General features: G+C 42.6%; 1 long non-coding RNA gene across 1 annotated transcript in view; it reads left to right on the top strand.

Moving 5' to 3' along the window:
- Window positions 1–7,015: 7,015 nt before the first annotated feature.
- LOC143935966 (uncharacterized) overlaps window positions 7,016–12,231 on the top strand; it is a 29,812-nt gene continuing 24,596 nt past the window's right edge. Inside the window, exon 1 of the long non-coding RNA XR_013263591.1 lies at window positions 7,016–7,823. This is a non-coding gene — a long non-coding RNA (uncharacterized LOC143935966). The remainder of the gene's footprint in view (window positions 7,824–12,231) is intronic.

A 12,231-nucleotide genomic window follows, 5' to 3' on the forward strand; every position in this document is an offset into this window, starting at 1 on the left:
TGTCTCATTAAGCTCAACTTCACCCAGAGAAACTACTACTTCTGCCACAACAGTGCATACTTATGCTAAAACATCTCCATTACCTACAACTGTCCCATTAAGCTCATCATCACCCAGAAAAACAACCACTTCGGCCACAACAGTGCATAAACATACTGACACATTTCCACCACCCACGGCTGTCTCATTAAGCTCAACTTCACCCAGAGAAACTACTACTTCTGCCACAACAGTGCATACTTATGCTAAAACATCTCCATTACCTACAACTGTCCCATTAAGCTCATCATCACCCAGAATAACAACCACTTCTGCCAAAACAGTGCATATACATACTGACACATTTCCACCACCTACGACTGTTTCATTAAGCTCAACTTCACCCACAGAAACTACCACTTCTTCCACAACAGTGCATACTTATGCTAAAACATCTCCATTACCTACAACTGTCCCATTAAGCTCATCGTCACCCAAAAAAACAACCACTTCTGCCACAACAGTGCATATACATACTGACACATTTCCACCACCCACGGCTGTCTCATTAAGCTCAACTTCACCCAGAGAAACTACTACTTCTGCCACAACAGTGCATACTTATGCTAAAACATCTCCATTACCTACAACTGTCCCATTAAGCTCATCATCACCCAGAAAAACAACCACTTCTGGCACAACAGTGCATATACATACTGACACATTTCCACCACCTACGACTGTTTCATTAAGCTCAACTTCACCCAGAGAAACTACTACTTCTGCCACAACAGTGCACACTTATGCTAAATCATTTCCATTACCTACAACTGTCCCAATAAGCTCATCATCACCCAGAAAAACAACCACTTCTGCCACAACAGTGCTTATACATACTGACACATTTCCACCACCTACGACTGTATCATTAAGCTCAACTTCACCCAGAGAAACTACTACTTCTGCCACAACAGTGCATACTTATGCTAAAACATCTCCATTACCTACAACTGTCCCATTAAGCTCATCATCACCCAGAAAAACAACCACTTCTGCCACAACAGTGCATAAACATACTGACACATTTTCACCACCTACGACTGTCTCATTAAGCTCAACTTCACCCAGAGAAACTACTACTTCTGCCACAACAGTGCATACTTATGCTAAAACATCTCCATTACCTACAACTGTCCCGTTAAGCTCATCATCACCCAGAAAAACAACCACTGCTGCAGCAACAGTGCATATACATACTGACACATTTCCACCACCTACGACTGTCTCATTAAGCTCAACTTCCCCCAGAGAAACTACTACTTCTGCCACGACAGTGCATACTTATGTTAAAACATCTCTATTACCTACAACTGTCCCATTAAGCTTATCATCAACCAGAAAAACAACCACTTCTGCCACAACAGTGCATATACATACTGACACATTTCCACCACCCACGGCTGTCTCATTAAGCTCAACTTCACCCAGAGAAACTACTACTTCTGCCACAACAGTGCACACTTATGCTAAATCATCTCCATTAGCTACAACTGTCCCATTAAGCTCATCGTCACCCAAAAAAACAACCACTTCTGCCACAACAGTGCATATACATACTGACACATTTCCACCACCTACGACTGTCTCATTAAGCTCAACTTCACCCAGAGAAACTACTACTTCTGCCACAACAGTGCACACTTATGCTAAATCATCTCCATTACCTACAACTGTCCCATTAAGCTCATCATCACCCAGAAAAACAACCACTTCTGCCACAACAGTGCTTATACATACTGACACATTTCCACCACCTACGACTGTATCATTAAGCTCAACTTCACCCAGAGAAACTACTACTTCTGCCACAACAGTGCATACTTATGCTAAAACATCTCCATTACCTACAACTGTCCCATTAAGCTCATCATCACCCAGAAAAACAACCACTTATGCCACAACAGTGCATAAACATACTGACACATTTTCACCACCTACGACTGTCTCATTAAGCTCAACTTCACCCAGAGAAACTACTACTTCTGCCACAACAGTGCATACTTATGCTAAAACATCTCCATTACCTACAACTGTCCCGTTAAGCTCATCATCACCCAGAAAAACAACCACTGCTGCAGCAACAGTGCATATACATACTGACACATTTCCACCACCTACGACTGTCTCATTAAGCTCAACTTCACCCAGAGAAACTACTACTTCTGCCACGACAGTGCATACTTATGTTAAAACATCTCTATTACCTACAACTGTCCCATTAAGCTTATCATCAACCAGAAAAACAACCACTTCTGCCACAACAGTGCATATACATACTGACACATTTCCACCACCCACGGCTGTCTCATTAAGCTCAACTTCACCCAGAGAAACTACTACTTCTGCCACAACAGTGCACACTTATGCTAAATCATCTCCATTAGCTACAACTGTCCCATTAAGCTCATCGTCACCCAAAAAAACAACCACTTCTGCCACAACAGTGCATATACATACTGACACATTTCCACCACCTACGACTGTCTCATTAAGCTCAACTTCACCCAGAGAAACTACTACTTCTGCCACAACAGTGCACACTTATGCTAAATCATCTCCATTACCTACAACTGTCCCATTAAGCTCATCATCACCCAGAAAAACAACCACTTCTGCCACAACAGTGCTTATACATACTGACACATTTCCACCACCTACGACTGTATCATTAAGCTCAACTTCACCCAGAGAAACTACTACTTCTGCCACAACAGTGCATACTTATGCTAAAACATCTCCATTACCTACAACTGTCCCATTAAGCTCATCATCACCCAGAAAAACAACCACTTATGCCACAACAGTGCATAAACATACTGACACATTTTCACCACCTACGACTGTCTCATTAAGCTCAACTTCACCCAGAGAAACTACTACTTCTGCCACAACAGTGCATACTTATGCTAAAACATCTCCATTACCTACAACTGTCCCGTTAAGCTCATCATCACCCAGAAAAACAACCACTGCTGCAGCAACAGTGCATATACATACTGACACATTTCCACCACCTACGACTGTCTCATTAAGCTCAACTTCACCCAGAGAAACTACTACTTCTGCCACGACAGTGCATACTTATGTTAAAACATCTCTATTACCTACAACTGTCCCATTAAGCTTATCATCAACCAGAAAAACAACCACTTCTGCCACAACAGTGCATATACATACTGACACATTTCCACCACCCACGGCTGTCTCATTAAGCTCAACTTCACCCAGAGAAACTACTACTTCTGCCACAACAGTGCACACTTATGCTAAATCATCTCCATTAGCTACAACTGTCCCATTAAGCTCATCGTCACCCAAAAAAACAACCACTTCTGCCACAACAGTGCATATACATACTGACACATTTCCACCACCTACGACTGTCTCATTAAGCTCAACTTCACCCAGAGAAACTACTACTTCTGCCACAACAGTGCACACTTATGCTAAAACATCTCCATTACCTACAACTGTCCCGTTAAGCTCATCATCACCCAGAAAAACAACCGCTTCTGCCACAACAGTGCATATACATACTGACACATTTCCACCACCTACGACTGTCTCATTAAGCTCATCTTCACCCAGAGAAACTACTACTTCTGCCACAACAGTGCATACTTATGCTAAAACATCTCCATTACCTACAACTGTCCCATTAAGCTCATCATCACCCAGAAAAACAACCACTTCTGCCACAACAGTACATATACATACTGACACATTTCCACCACCTACGACTGTCTCATTAAGCTCAACTTCACCCAGAGAAACTACTACTTCTGCCACAACAGTGCATACTTATGCTAAAACATCTCCATTACCTACAACTGTCCCATTAAGCTCATCATCACCCAGAAAAACAACCACTTCTGCCACAACAGTGCATATACATACTGACACATTTCCACCACCTACGACTGTCTCATTAAGCTCAACTTCACCCAGAGAAACTACTACTTCTGCCACAACAGTGCATACTTATGCTAAAACATCTCCATTACCTACAACTGTCCCGTTAAGCTCATCATCACCCAGAAAAACAACCACTTCGGCCACAACAGTGCATATACATACTGACACATTTCCACCACCTACGACTGTCTCATTAAGCTCAACTTCACCCAGAGAAACTACTACTTCTGCCACAACAGTGCACACTTATGCTAAATCATCTCCATTACCTACAACTGTCCCATTAAGCTCATCGTCACCCAGAAAAACAACCACTTCTGCCACAACAGTGCATATACATACTGACACATTTCCACCACCTACGACTGTCTCATTAAGCTCCACTTCACCCAGAGAAACTACTACTTCTGCCACAACAGTGCATACTTATGCTAAAACATCTCTATTACCTACAACTGTCCCATTAAGCTTATCATCAACCAGAAAAACAACCACTTCTGCCACAACAGTGCATATACATACTGACACATTTCCACCACCCACGGCTGTCTCATTAAGCTCAACTTCACCCAGAGAAACTACTACTTCTGCCACAACAGTGCACACTTATGCTAAATCATCTCCATTAGCTACAACTGTCCCATTAAGCTCATCGTCACCCAAAAAAACAACCACTTCTGCCACAACAGTGCATATACATACTGACACATTTCCACCACTTACGACTGTCTCATTAAGCTCAACTTCACCCAGAGAAACTACTACTTCTGCCACAACAGTGCACACTTATGCTAAAACATCTCCATTACCTACAACTGTCCCGTTAAGCTCATCATCACCCAGAAAAACAACCGCTTCTGCCACAACAGTGCATATACATACTGACACATTTCCACCACCTACGACTGTCTCATTAAGCTCATCTTCACCCAGAGAAACTACTACTTCTGCCACAACAGTGCATACTTATGCTAAAACATCTCCATTACCTACAACTGTCCCATTAAGCTCATCATCACCCAGAAAAACAACCACTTCTGCCACAACAGTGCATATACATACTGACACATTTCCACCACCTACGACTGTCTCATTAAGCTCAACTTCACCCAGAGAAACTACTACTTCTGCCACAACAGTGCATACTTATGCTAAAACATCTCCATTACCTACAACTGTCCCATTAAGCTCATCATCACCCAGAAAAACAACCACTTCTGCCACAACAGTGCATATACATACTGACACATTTTCACCACCTACGACTGTCTCATTAAGCTCAACTTCACCCAGAGAAACTACTACTTCTGCCACAACAGTGCATACTTATGCTAAAACATCTCCATTACCTACAACTGTCCCGTTAAGCTCATCATCACCCAGAAAAACAACCACTTCGGCCACAACAGTGCATATACATACTGACACATTTCCACCACCTACGACTGTCTCATTAAGCTCAACTTCCCCCAGAGAAACTACTACTTCTGCCACAACAGTGCATACTTATGCTAAAACATCTCTATTACCTACAACTGTCCCATTAAGCTTATCATCAACCAGAAAAACAACCACTTCTGCCACAACAGTGCATATACATACTGACACATTTCCACCACCCACGGCTGTCTCATTAAGCTCAACTTCACCCAGAGAAACTACTACTTCTGCCACAACAGTGCACACTTATGCTAAATCATCTCCATTACCTACAACTGTCCCATTAAGCTCATCGTCACCCAGAAAAACAACCACTTCTGCCACAACAGTGCATATACATACTGACACATTTCCACCACCTACGACTGTCTCATTAAGCTCAATTTCACCCAGAGAAACTACTACTTCTGCCACAACAGTGCATACTTATGCTAAAACATCTCTATTACCTACAACTGTCCCATTAAGCTTATCATCAACCAGAAAAACAACCACTTCTGCCACAACAGTGCATATACATACTGACACATTTCCACCACCCACGGCTGTCTTATTAAGCTCAACTTCACCCAGAGAAACTACTACTTCTGCCACAACAGTGCACACTTATGCTAAATCATCTCCATTACCTACAACTGTCCCATTAAGCTCATCGTCACCCAAAAAAACAACCACTTCTGCCACAACAGTGCATATACATACTGACACATTTCCACCACCTACGGCTGTCTCATTAAGCTCAACTTCACCCAGAGAAACGACTACTTCTGCCACAACAGTGCATACTTATGCTAAAACATCTCCATTACCTACAACTGTCCCATTAAGCTCATCATCACCCAGAAAAACAACCACTTCTGCCACAACAGTGCATATACATACTGACACATTTTCACCACCTACGACTGTCTCATTAAGCTCAACTTCACCCAGAGAAACTACTACTTCTGCCACAACAGTGCATACTTATGCTAAAACATCTCTATTACCTACAACTGTCCCATTAAGCTCATCATCACCCAGAAAAACAACCACTTCTGCCACAACAGTGCATATACATACTGACACATTTTCACCACCTACGACTGTCTCATTAAGCTCAACTTCACCCAGAGAAACTACTACTTCTGCCACAACAGTGCATACTTACGCTAAAACATCTCCATTACCTACAACTGTCCCATTAAGCTCATCATCACCCAGAAAAACAACCACTTCTGCCACAACAGTGCATATACATACTGACACATTTCCACCACCTACGACTGTCTCATTAAGCTCAAGTTCACCCAGAGAAACTACTACTTCTGCCACAACAGTGCACACTTATGCTAAAACATCTCCATTACCTACAACTGTCCCGTTAAGCTCATCATCACCCAGAAAAACAACCGCTTCTGCCACAACAGTGCATATACATACTGACACATTTCCACCACCTACAACTGTCTCATTAACCTCAACTTCACCCAGAGAAACTACTACTTCTGCCACAACAGTGCACACTCATGCTACAACATCTCCATTACCTACAACTGTCCCATTAAGCTCATCATCACCCAGAAAAACAACCACTTCTGGCACAACAATGCATATATATACTGACACATTTGCACCACCTGCGACTGTTTCATTAAGCTCAACTTCACCCAGAGAAACTCCTACTTCTGCCACAACAGTGCACACTTATGCTGAAACCTCCCCATTACCTACAACTGTCCCATTAAGCTCATCGTCACCCAGAAAAACAAGTCCACCAACTACTTCATTCTCTTTAAGCTCATATATGCCAATTGAAATATCTATTTCCATGGAAACAGAACAAGACAAGGGACCACCCTCACCCTCACCCAAAAAAACACCTATTCCCACTACAACTGTGCCTAGTTACATTAACACATTTCCACAATCTACAACACTCCCATTACGTTCAGCTTCACCCAGAAAAACCATGACTTCTACCACTACAGTGCATTCTTTTGCTGAAACTTCTTCAATACCTATGACTGTACCTTTAAGCTCATCTTTACCAAGCGAAACAACTACCGCCACCACAGAAATGTTTACAGGCTCATCTTCACTCAGAAAAATAACTACTCCTGCTACTACAGTGTATACTTACACTGAGACACCACCTTCAACTCTAACGTTAAGCTCTTCTACACACAAAATAATAACTACACATGCCACAGCATTAACAACCTTTATGCTTTCAACCTTTGTTTCTGTGCCTCAATCAAAGCATACAACAACAAAAACAATCCCTTTAACTTCATCTGCTTTCAACACAACCAGGTTTCCCTTCTACACCACAATGTCTAAGATGACCAAAACCTTAAAAACTTTAGCCACTGAAGAACTAAAAACTGAATTGAGAAGGAGCTCTTTCGCCTCAACAACTGAAAGCAAAACAACATACCCACTAACAGGTATTGCTTCTATAATTAATCATTAATACCTATCTGATATTGGTGTTCTTATTTATAATTTGTGTGTCCATTGTAAGAATTATTCATTAATATCTGTCCAGTTGAAGTCTATTCAAATAGATATTAAAGATTATACTGACCTCAAAACCAATATTTTAGTTTTGTGGTAAAAACTATTGTTTAAAATCACCTAGTTGATGATCATTTCTTGATGAGTAAACTTCAATACAGGGCACGTATACCCCCCTTCCTGCCAAGACCAATTTTCAGCTTTCAGAGCCCTCACACTTATTTTTTTTCACACAAATAGACTTTTCTTTTGGTGTTTTTTAATCACCACTGAGTTTTTTATTTTTTGTGACATAAGTGAAAAAATAGTGAACATTTTGGAAAAAAAAAAAACTTTTTTTTAGTTTCTATGATAAAATCTTGAAAATAAGTAATTTGTTTTCATAAATGTGGGCCAAAATTTATACTGTTACATATCTTTGGTAAAAATAACAAAAAATAAGTGTATATTATGTGGTCTGTGAGAAAGTTATCTCTTCAAGCTATGGTGTAAATCATTGAAAACTGATCACACCTTATGCACTGATGGCTTATCTAATTTCTTGAGGCCCTGAAATGTCAGGAAAGTACAAATACCCCCCAAATTACCCCTTTTTGAAAAGTAGACAGTCCAAGGTATTTATAAAGAGAAAGTATACTGTTATACCGCGCTACTGTTTAAAAATAACTTGTAAAGCAGCAGCCAGCACTACAATTAACAACTTGTGCAAAAGAAATTGATATAAACAGTGCAGTGCTAAACATGAATTTATAAATGTGAAAAATGGTGATAAATAGTAAATCTTATGAGAGTACAAATAAATGTGAAAATGGTGTCACAATCATAAGTGAACTAATGAAAAGTCCATGATAAAGTAAGTGAGTCCATAAAAATATATACATGATGCGTGATCCAACTACTGATGATCGGTCACCCAACGAAAGAAGAAATCACCACCGTGAGAAAATCTAGAAAAAATGGAATATAAGGAAGCTTAACAGAACACATGGACCCAATTCAGCTTATACTAAATGGGTCAAATGGGCAATGATATCTCAACATCTATGTATGGACATTCCACTCCAATCTTCTCCAATAGACTATATGTTTTTAGGGAGATTGCCAACCACCACCAAAACTAATGTAGTAATAAATATAGATATATAGGGCCTTTCAGAATCAGAAGTGGAATGTTCTCATCAATACTCCATTAGAACATAAATCCAAAGAGTAGATAGAAGACTCAACATAGTGTAAAACCATCAATAGAAATGTATTAAAATACATAGACCACTCACATTTCAGTATACATCAAAGCATGAGTTGAACGATGCATGGTGATCCAAGAAATTGAGCTGTAATGGCATAGACAGGACCCCAGATGATGTCTTATTGAGACAAAAAAAGTTTGGTCTACTGTCCTATCTATGCCATTACAGCTCGATTTCTTGGTTCAAGGACCTGATGTTGTGCTTGGAGGTCTGAAAAAGACATACAGTAAATCTACGGGTCACTGGATTTACAAGGTGCTGTAATTGAAAAAATCCCTGCCTGAGTCCAAGGCAACATCCAATCATAAGATAAACTAGCATTTCTTCCACATTGATAACGTAAATACCCTCTTTCCCTGAAAATAAGACCTGGCGTGATTGTACTCTGACAGGACTGTGGATCTGTGTGTTTACATACACAGATCCATGGTCTTGCTGTGTTCCCGGGCAATTGCGGGTGCCGCTGGGCATGCGCATCAAGTCCCCAGTGACATGGCGAGCGCCACCTGGTGGGCCAGGAAGACGAGAGTGTCATATGACACCCTCCCGCACAGGGGCGGATCCAGGGGGGCAACGGGGCAATTGCCTCCTCCGAGAATACGGCCAGCGTATTACAGCGCGGCCGGTTCTGCGGGTACCAGCGTGGCTGGTTCCGCGGGTGCAAGCGCTGAGTGGACGGGTGAGGGGGGGCAGCTGGGCAGCTTAGGAGGGCTGCTGGCCAATCAGGAAGCCAGCGGGCAGGGGAGCAGGGAGATGACATCATCTCTCACTGCCCTGCATCCCTCCAGTTCCGCCCTCACTGTGCGGGAAGCTGTGTGCAGCAGAGAGATTACATCATCTCTCTGTTGCCTATCTTCACTCTGGGACTCAACAAAAGAACACCTTAGCAGAAAAGTGACACAGTAGGTGACAATCCGCAATGTGTGGCAGGCGACGTGGCAAGTGACAATCTGCAATGTGTGGCAGGTGATGTGGCAAGTGGCAATCCTCAATGTGTGGCAGACGATGTGGCAAGTGACAATCCGCAATGTGTGGCAAGCGACGTGGCAAGTGACAATCTGCAATGTGTGGCAGGCTATGTGGCAAGTGACAATCAGCAATGTGTGGCAGATGACGTGGCAAGTGACAATCCGCAATGTGTGGCAGGTGACGTGGCAAGTGACAATCCACAATGTGTGGCAGGTGACATGGCAAGTGACAATCCACAATGTGTGGCAGGTGACGTGGCAAGTGACAATCCACAATGTGTGGCAGTTGACGTGGCAAGTGACAATCCGCAATGTGTGGCAGGCTACGTGGCAATCTGCATCTGGTGGCAGGTGACGTGGCAAGTGGCAATCCGCAATGTGTGGCAGGCGACGTGGCAAGTGACAATCCGCAATGTGTAGAAGGTGAGGTGGCAAGTGACCATCCGCAATGTGTGGCAGGTGACGTGGCAAGCGTCAATCCGCAATGTGTGGCAGGCAATGTGGCAATCCGCAATCTGTGGCAGGTGACGTGGCAAGTAACAATCCGCATTTGGTGACAAGTGACGTGGCAAGTGACAATCCGCATTTGGTGGCAGGCGACATGGCAAATGACACCCTCAGGGCTCCCACTGATTCTGCATTATAATGAGTTGAACCATTTAATTTTATATTACAATGTATTAATAGAAATAATGCGCTTCAATCATCCTGACACCATAACAGCCATGGTGCCGTAATGATTGAAGCGCCAATACCAGCCATTTCCCATATAAATTGCCCCCCAAAAAACATATTTTATAGCAGTGCCCCTCCCGAGACTAGACTCTGGATCTGCCCCTGCTCCTGCAATGATAGCTGCGCCGCCTGGCCATCAATTGACAGCCGGTGGTTGGTAAGAAATTAAAAAAGAAAATGGAATATATAAAAAAAGAAATGAAAATGACAGGAGTCTCCGGATGTGCTGTCCTGGCTCCCTTGCTGTGTACTACTGTGGGCTTGACAGTCTGACTTTTTTTTGACTCAGACTCTAAGCCCTTGTACACACAGTCGGACATTCCGATGGAGAATGTCCGATCAGACCGTGTTGTCAGATAATCCGACTGTGTGTGGGCTCCATCGGACTGTTTCCGTCAGAATTTCCGACGGACAACGTTTTAGAGCTGGGCTATAAAACTTTCCGACAACATGATCCGATCGGACTTTGATTGTGTGGAGAGAATTCGGACAAAGTGCCACGCATGCTCCGATCAAATTCCTAGACCAAAGCTATTGGCTACTAGCCTGAACGTAGTCCCGTCGTAACAAAATAACGCTGTCATGTTACGTACGATCGGATTTTCCGACAACTTTGTCTGACCGTGTGTATGCAACACAAGTTTCGGACAAAATCCGTCGGACGGATTTTGTTGTCAGAATGTCCGACCGTGTGTACAAGGGCTAAGACCCTATACACACTATGCGACTTTTGTTGTCTGGTTTCCTATAGATTTAGCAGAGCCATTTAGTGCAAGGGCCTGCCTGATTGCATACAAAAAAAAGGACAATCGGTCGGTATAGGGGTACTTCCCCCTCCTAAACAGTGGGGGGGGGGGGGTTCCAGTGTTCTTCTATCAACTATCTTATAACATTAAACCTTATAACTCGTCACTACAGAGCAACACATCTCCTCCTCAGGAATATTATTTCCAATTGATCCACATTCTGAGCCTCTATGTCACCATCCCATCCTTTACCTATCTTGTATAAACAGCCGCCATTCTTACAACAGGGAATAGGCATCTATGTCCTGTCACCAAGTACTCTATTCTGGACCAGTTGGAAGGGGGCTAAACCAGGTACCTCCAACCAGGGATCCCATAGATTTTAAAATTTTGTAGGGCTACCTCTGTGTTGGTATGTCAACTTCTCCCTCAATAGGGTGTGGTTTATGGCTTTAACCCCCTCTGTGTGTGTTGGCGGTGACACCGAAAGACATTTTCTAGCTATACATTTTCTGCCAATAAACAAGACTCTGAGAATGGCTATGTAGGTGTGTGGTGTATGCAATTCCTCATCTAACCATCCCAGTAGACACAGATTGGGGTCAGTTGCAAGTGTAAGATTCCATATTTTGTTAATTA

Source organism: Lithobates pipiens, unplaced genomic scaffold (assembly GCF_037356315.1).
Source record: "Lithobates pipiens isolate NorthernLeopardFrog02 unplaced genomic scaffold, aLitPip1_a1.2 Scaffold_10, whole genome shotgun sequence".
NCBI classification, from domain to species: domain Eukaryota; kingdom Metazoa; phylum Chordata; class Amphibia; order Anura; family Ranidae; genus Lithobates; species Lithobates pipiens.